The following is an 8,681-nucleotide window of genomic DNA, read 5'->3' on the forward strand; positions in this document are numbered from 1 at the left end:
TGTCCAAAAACCCAGTGTCGACTGAGCATAAATGAAACAAGAGGCTTTGGCTAGAAGTAAATGGTAAAGATTTATTCAAGGATCTTCAGGACTGCAAACTTGAAACACAGCTAGGCAAAAACCCAGAAGTAATACAAAGAAAATAAATGAGTTCTTATACTAAAAAGTGCATTCATGAGAATAACAGTTCTGCGTTCTTAGTCCTAGGATTGGTCCAGGACCATTACCAGTCAGATGAGAGGCAGTCTGGATGATGGATGCCAGGTAGTCTGGAAACATGAGTCTTTTGGGGGTAATCAGAGGTTTACCTGGTGTATAACCTAATGTATAACCAGGTATTTACACAGGACTGGAAAGTTCAAAAGTTTAAGTTCCCAGGCTAGTTACAACAAGAACCATTTCCTCATACCTCAACCTACTTGATTTTAGTAATTTGGCATCTTGACTGTAGTGACTCCATTTTATTTCTTCACTCTGTCTCTCACTAGCCAACTCTTGGCAGGAAGAGGGTGTAAGGGAGCAGGGATATCAAAGAAGGCTTTCCTGAGAAAAAAAATGTTAAGAGTCAGGGGTCACTGTAGAAAGCTCTAGCTGCTGCATGGAGAACGGACTGTGGGACAAGGGAGTGAAGGAAGATTAGCAAGAGGGCTGCTGTTGTCATCTTGAGAGAGGTGACCAGTATTAGAAGGGAGAGGGACAGGGAGTAAGATGCCAAGAAGATGGTACTGGCTTGACTTGGTAATAGGAAACTTCTCTTTCATCCCAAATCCCTTCCCTCGCCTTGGTCTCCATGCCCACACTGCACAAGCACCCCCTAATGTAGTAGTCCATGCCTGCTTCTCACCACAGCAAACTGTCTCCACCATCCCTCTTACTGTCTAACCAGAAACCCAGGCAGCCTCCTGGACCCCTCCCCCAGCCTCTCCCAGCCTCCCCCAGGTCCAAGAGCTGGGACCTCCTATATAATCCTGAGGTCTGGCCCTCAGCACCATTTATCTCAAAGGTAATTCTCGATGAGGGGCACTATAGCACCTATGGAGCAGTTTTTGGGGGGAAATTTTTTTATTATCTTTCCAGTGGGGAGGATAGAGCTATTGGCACTACTGGCATTTAGAGGGCAGGAGCCAGGAATGCTAAATGTCCTGCAATGTACTGGATGATCCCCCTAGAAGAGAATTTTTCCATTCCCACAAGACACCTATATGGGTGAAAACCCCATTCCTAATTATCTGAAGCCAAAACCTAACTCCATTTTATATATTAGCACAACGTATTTTTTACTGAATTTTCAGTAATGCAACTATGTTTAGAGGGGAGAATATACTTTGTTCTGTTTGAGAGCTTTGTCAGGAGTTGGTCACCATTTGGGAAAAGGAGTTTATAGATGGCAACGACTCCTAATATTAGAACAGTCCACCCAAAGTACCTGTACTTATAGCTGTGCTCCTGGTGGACAGACTGCCATACTTATTTAGCAGTTATTTTTAAATGTCCAGTATAAGACAAAATCATGGACAATATTCAATTGACTAGTGATATCATACTTCCCAAATATAAACACATTCATTAAAAACATACACAAGCTTCTGAGACTTCCCTGTGTCCTCCAGGGGAGTTATGCCCAAGCTTTTACATATTGAAATGTATGTTATTTTGTTATGATTTATTTTTCTTTTATGTTAGAGCATTACAGATTTCGGTCTTTTAGATGACATGTCTAGGTGGGCTTTATTATCTATAAATGTGTTTCCAGTGAGTAAAGCATCTATTTATTATAAACTATTTGTAATAAGGGTATGGGTTTTTAGGGTTGGGAAACTTAGGCCAGTATTTCTCAAATTAATGCTTGAGAATTCCCTTGAGAAAACACAGACTCGTAGGCCCCACCTTCCAGAGTTTTTGATTCACTAAATTTTCAGGGAGGCTGGAAATTTTGCATTTGGAACAATTCCCAGGTGCTGCTCATGGTCCTGGGGACTCCGGTTGGAGAACCACTACCTACCCACACGAATGCCAAACCCTCCTGTGTTCTCTTCCTCTTCAATCCATCAGGAAATTCGTACCAATATCTGATCCAGCCACCCCAACAGCACTAAACCCTAATCCCTGTGGCCCAGGTTCCGCCTACCTCTCCACCAGCCCCGACTTTGTCAGAGGCGATCCCCACCCATCTCACTTCCTCCTACAGATGAGAGATCCTCTTCCTTTCTACAACTAACTCTTGCCAGACACCACTTCCAAAAGCTCTCCTGCCCCCTAGGCTGGACACAGTGTCCTTTCCAGGTTTCCATAGCCTTCCTCACCTTTTACCCTCACACACACAGCAAGTGTCACTGGCATTGTCATAACTCTCTCTCTGTCTCGTCATATGGTTCCTAAGAAAAACCTCAGGGGCAGGGATGGGACAAGGGAGAGGGCACAAATTTACGGGGGTACCAAAAAAACCCAAAACTCAGTAACCAAGAGAAATAACATTTTAATGCAACATTTTAGAGAAACAAAATTTATGTTAAAAATTCACAATGCATGCAATAGAGACATTTTAGAATAAAGTCAGGATCAGTACTATATTATATTACTGGTCTTTCCTTTTTCCTCAAGATTCAATATGGCACAAGACACTTTTACTTATCCTGTTTTGATTTGACCCTGTCTTTATTTAAAATTTTGGTCATTCTAAACCCCTTCAGTGAAAAGTGCCCATAAGCTTGACTCCTGTAAGAGAAGCTGAAAGGAGAAAAGAGAAGTGAAAGCCCTCTGCCCTCAGTATGTAGACCTCAAGGAACCCCAGGGGCGGAGGAGTGGAGCCGGCAGGAAGAGGCAGCTCCAAAATTTCCTTGCATCCAGTGGAGAGAGCCCTTTTCATTGGTATCATTGTACTATTTCTTTTTATCATTATTTATCTTTGACCTCCTCCTTGGAGTCTCAGCTCAATTTGCAGCAAGTTATTTGCTGTCTGCTAGGTGTTATACAGAGTGATTTGCAAGTTGTGTTGGGATACTTGTTTATTAACATGTAAATGTCCCCCATTCAAGCTCCAGGGTCTCCTCCTTCAGGAAGATTAGGTACCTCTTATCTGTGCTCCTGCAGCCTCTGTGCCTGTTAGTTACTGAGTTGGGCCTCTTTATTTATTTTTTTTGTCACTGTTGTGATTCTCATTTCATGGATGAGGGAATTGATGCACAGAATGGTTAAGTCACACTCCCACAGTCACTAGACAGTGAAGAAGCTGGTATTTGAACCCGTGTTTTTCTACTTTAGGACTCTGGCAAAAGATAAAGGTTCTTTGAGGACAGCCTAAGAGGGAGAAAGGGAAGAGAACGCTGCTAATAATTTTCTTCTTACAGCAATTAATTTGCAATTTCTTCTTATCTATTCCGAAATGAAATTCAGAGACAGTAGACTGAATAATGCTCCCCCTGCCACACAAATATGCCCATACTCCAGTCACTAGAACATGGGAATCTGCATCCTGACATGGTGAGGAGGATTTTGCAGATGCGATTAAATTCAGGATGTTGAGAAAGAGAGATTATCCTGGATTTCCTGGATTATCCAGGTGGGCTTGATATAATCTCAAGGGTCCTTATATGAATGAGACAGAAGGATAAGAGTGAGGAGTAGGAGGTTTGATGACAGAAGTGGGAGGCTGGAGTGATATGAGAAAGGCCACAAGCCAAGGGATGCAGGCGGCCTCCAGAAGCAGAAAAACAAGGGAATGGGTTTGCCCCTCAGTCTCCAGAAAGCACGGGCCCTGCAGGTACCTTCATTTTAGACTTCTGACCTTTAGAACTACAAGACGACAAATTTCTGTTGTCTTAAGCCACTAGGTTTCTGGGAATTGGTTACAGCATCCGTAAGAAATGAATATAAAAACCAAACTACACCTATACTATAAAAAAAAAAGTCATTATAATGTCATAATCCACTATGTTTCAGGCATTTCTTGAATATTATATCATTTTTTCATTCACTCAATTCTTTCATTCAACAACCCTTTATGGAGTACCTACATTCTGCGGGGCACTGGTCTAGGAATTTGGAGTTCATTAGTGAATGTAGCAGAGTCAGTGTCCTTTGAGGGCATCCAAACAAGGCGAGGATGAAATCGAACACCACATAAGCAAGTGTATTTACAAGAATATGTGCAAAATAGGTTCTGATTAAATAAATTAATATTGGTGAAGTTCTTTGAATGAGACAGGAATAGATAAATGTTAAGTAAATGAAATATGATGTCAAGTAGTAAAAAGGGCTTGCGAGAAAAACAAAGTAGGGTTAGGGGAAAGGGTGAGGTGAGGGCTGTTTAGGCAGGTGGTCAAGGAACCCTCTAGCCAAGGTGACATTTGAGCAGAAGCATCACGAGAAAACCCCATCAGAGAGGCATAAAGATCCTGGGATCCACCTAGTTCAAACTACCCCCAGTTTGGGAGCCAGGTCAGGCATTTCCTTTGTCAGAGGCTCACTTTCTCCCTCTGTAAAGGGAATAAGAATAACAGTACTTATCTCATGGGTTGATTGTGAGATTGAATGTCAAAATCTTAACCCTCAGGACCCATGAATTTGACCTTATTTGGAAATAGGGTCTGTGTAGATGTCTGCAAGTTAAGATAAGGTCATTAGGGTGAGGCCTAGTCCAATATGACTGTGTCATTACGAAAAGGGGAAATTTAGAGGCAGAGACACAGGGAAGTCACTATGTGAAGACCAGCATTTTCCCACTATAAGCCAAGGAACACAGACCCTAGAAACTAGGAGAGCAGCATAGAACAGATTCTCACAGCTCTCAGAAGGAACCAACACTACCAACAGCTCGATTTAAGACTTCTGGTCTCCAGATCCATGAGGCAGCAGATTTCTACTTTATAAACCACCCATTTTGTAGTACTTTGTTACAACAGTCCTAAGAAACTAATATACCTAATATTATCACTTCTTTGGATGCAGAAACTGAGACTCAGAGCAGAGATAGGATTTGAACCCAGGCCAAAAAGACCCCAGGGCCCATGTGTAGGTTATAGGTCTTTCTAGCCTGAGAGGTGACAGTTTAGATGCACCCCTACATGTAGGGTATGGTATTCTGGGACTCAAAACCTTGGCCACTTGGCCTACGGTGTCCAGGTGTCACTGGTATCCAAAGCATCAGCAACCAGGTGGACAAGAAATCCTTGTCCCTGAGTGGAATTGGTTGAAAGTTCCCTTCTTCTACTCCCCACTGATATAATCTGGTTTCTTGGATTTTTATTCCATGCCTCTCCTCCCTTCTACAGTGGGTATATTCACAGGATTTGGGCTATCCTGACTCTGCCTTTGACTCACTGTATGACCACAGGCAATGAATACACTGACCAGCTTATAAGAGAGAATGATTATACATCCTATGAGAGGCGATTGGTTAGATAAGTTTTGGTATATGTATATAATGGCCCTCCTTGATGGCCCTCAATGATCCACAACTCCCAGCATCCATGCCTTCGTGGAGCCCTCTAGTCTGTAACCCTAAGAATATTGCAGATATGACAGTGTATGTCTTCTGAGGCTAAGTCATGAAAGACACTGTGGCTTCCATCTTGCTTTCCTTTAGACCACTCTGTCTGGGGCAATTCAGCTGCCATGTCATGAAGACAATCAAGCTGCCCTATGGAAAGAGGTCCTCATGGCAAGGAACTGAAGCCTCCTATGAACAGCTACCACCAACCTACCAGCCATGTGAGGGAACTACCTTGAAAGTGGACCCTCCAGCCCCTACCAAGCCTTCAGATGAGGCTGTAGCCATGGCAATGTCCTGACTGCAGTCTTGTGAGAGACACTGAGACAGAATCACCCAGTGAAGCTGCTCCCAGATTTCACATTCACAGAAAATGTGTGAGGTCATAAATGATTACAGTTTTAGGTTGCTAGATTTTGAGGTAATTTGTTATGCAGCAATAGAAAATGAATACAGCAGCCATACAAAACATGTTATAAAACAATGTACTACTGCATAAAAAGTTTTATAAAATGTTAAGTGAGGGAAAAATAAAGCAAGTCACCTAACAGTAAATGAGCAATGAGAGTGGGATCCCAGTTTTTGGAAGCAAAATATGAAGAGTTAGAAAACTCTTAAACAACAAAAGAGAAGACATAAATGAAGAAATGGAGATGATTTGTTTTTGCATGAAAAGAGTCACCATAGTAGAATTATCAATCTCTAAATTATATTAAATGCAATTCCAATGAAAATCTCAACCTAATTTTTTTGGGTGTAAAGGATCTTAATAAGAGATAATAGCACTTATTATCAAACAAGCTAACTTTTGTTTAAAATAAATATTGAACAAGTTAACATTTATTAAAAACATCAGGCCCAAAATAGAATTGCTTATGCTAAGCCCCACGTCATCAACCCTAGATTTAATTTAATTACAGTTCTGGCTCTCCAAGAAATGGAATCTTAAACAAGTCAAACAGAAACTGCCTAATCAGTACCAGTTAGGAAATCTTCCTGATAGACCTTTGCCATTCTTTAAAGGAAAATAACCTGTAATAACTAATTCACTTTTTTTTTTGCCTGGTACATATAACTTCCTTGTTCCATCTCCCTTCTGCCTATAAAAGCCTTTCATTTTGTACAGCTCCTCAGAGCTCCTTTTCTGCCTGCTAGATTGGGTGCTGCCCGATTCATGAATTGTTGAATAAAGCCAATAAGATCTTTAAAACTGTATTCAGTTGAATTTTGTTTAACATATTTACTGGGCATACCGTCTGCATTGTGCCCTGTGACTATCACTGTTTCATCTTAATTCCACAATAAGAGAAAATCTCTAGTTATTTTTCCAATAGTGAGAAAATTTTATTAACTTTAAGAGTTAGCAAGTCCCCTTCTGAGTATTTATCCAAAGAAATCCAAAACACCAATTCAAAAAGATAATACGATAGCCAATATATAGAAGCAACGTAAGTGTCCATCTATAGATGATTGGATAAAGAAGATGTAGTACATATATAAAATGGAATATTACTCAGCCATAAAAAAAGAATGGAATCGTACCATCTGTGACAAAATGGATGGACCTAGAGGGTATTATGCTAAGTGAAAATAGAGAAAGACAAATATCATAGAGTTTCACTCATATGTGAAATCTAAAGAACAAAATAACTGAACAGACAAAACAGAAACAGATTCATAGATACAGAGAAAAAAACTGATGGTTGCCAGATGAGTGAGGGGTTGGGAGATGGGTGAAAATGTGAAGGCAGTAAGAAGTACAAATTGGTAACTACAAAATAGTCATGGGGCTGTAAAGTACAGCATAGTCAATGATATTGTAATAACTATGATGCCATGTGGGTACTAGATTTATTGGGGAGATCACTTTGTAAATTATATATATGTCTAATCTCTATGCTGTACACTTGAAACTAATATAAAATAATATTGAATCTCAACCATAATTGAAAAATGAAAAATTAAAATTAAGTTAAAAAGAAAATGGGATTATACTAGTATCAAAACCTGAAAACATGTTACAAGAAAACTACAGACCAGTATTCCTTGTGAACATAGAAACAAAACTCAAAATATTAACAAATTATATCCAGTAATACATGAAAAGAATATATCAGCCACACAACTGAGTGGGATTCACATCACGAAACCAAGACTGGTTCAACATTTAAATATCAGTGTAATTCACTATATAAAAGACTAAAGAAGTAAAACCATATCATCTCAATAGATGCAGAAAAAGCATTTCACGAAATTCAACGTTTACTACTAATCAAAACTACTGAGAGATTAAAAAAAGAACAAATGATTGATTCATACAAAAACATAAATGAATCTTAAATGCATTTTGCTAACTGTAGGAAACCAGACCCAAAAGTTACATATTGTATGTCTATTCATATGACATCCTGAAAAAGGCAAAACTGTAGGAAACAAAAACAGGTGAGCAGTTGCCAGGAATGGGGAATGAGAAGAGGGTTTGACTACAAAGGGGTAGCACAGGGAATTTTGGAAGATGATGGAACTGTTCTGTATGGTTATCTGGTGCTGGATACAAGACTACGTATTTGCAAGATGCCACAGAACTGTACAACATAACAAGTATATTCTATTACATGCATATTTTTAAAAAGTCAACCAGTATTATGCAGGATGGAATATAGACTATGGCAACGAATCTAAATGTATTACAAATGTATGACACATGCACACCGAAGGGAATTTGGAATAAAGAAGCTGATATAAATTTTTTTAAAAAAATATAGGATGTCTTGTAAAAAATAGATCTGGCAACCTTAACCTGGGTTTGAATATGGGCCTCTGCTTATAGGCAGTGTCACTATGGACCCATTCATTCTTCTTTCTCTCTCTTTATCTCCTTCTTTCCTTGCTTCTTTCCTCCTTCCGCCCTCCCTTCATTTCTTCCTTCTTTCCTTCCTCATTCGATCTCTCACTCCTTCCCTCTTTCTTTATAATCATATCAAGTACATTATTCTTAATCTTGAATATGTGCTTGATGAACTTTTGCATAAGCATCTACTCTTTAAAACACCACACAGATTAAGGGGCACATTTTCAAAATCCTGGAATACCTCTTTGTGTCCCTTCTTGGTCAGTGCCTCCCTCAGAGATAATTGCTCCTCCAATATTCTCTATCACCACTGAACACTTTTGCCTTTTCTTGAATTTCATA

The sequence above is a fragment of the Rousettus aegyptiacus genome, unplaced genomic scaffold (genome assembly GCF_014176215.1).
Source record: "Rousettus aegyptiacus isolate mRouAeg1 unplaced genomic scaffold, mRouAeg1.p scaffold_m13_p_5, whole genome shotgun sequence".
NCBI lineage: Eukaryota > Metazoa > Chordata > Mammalia > Chiroptera > Pteropodidae > Rousettus > Rousettus aegyptiacus.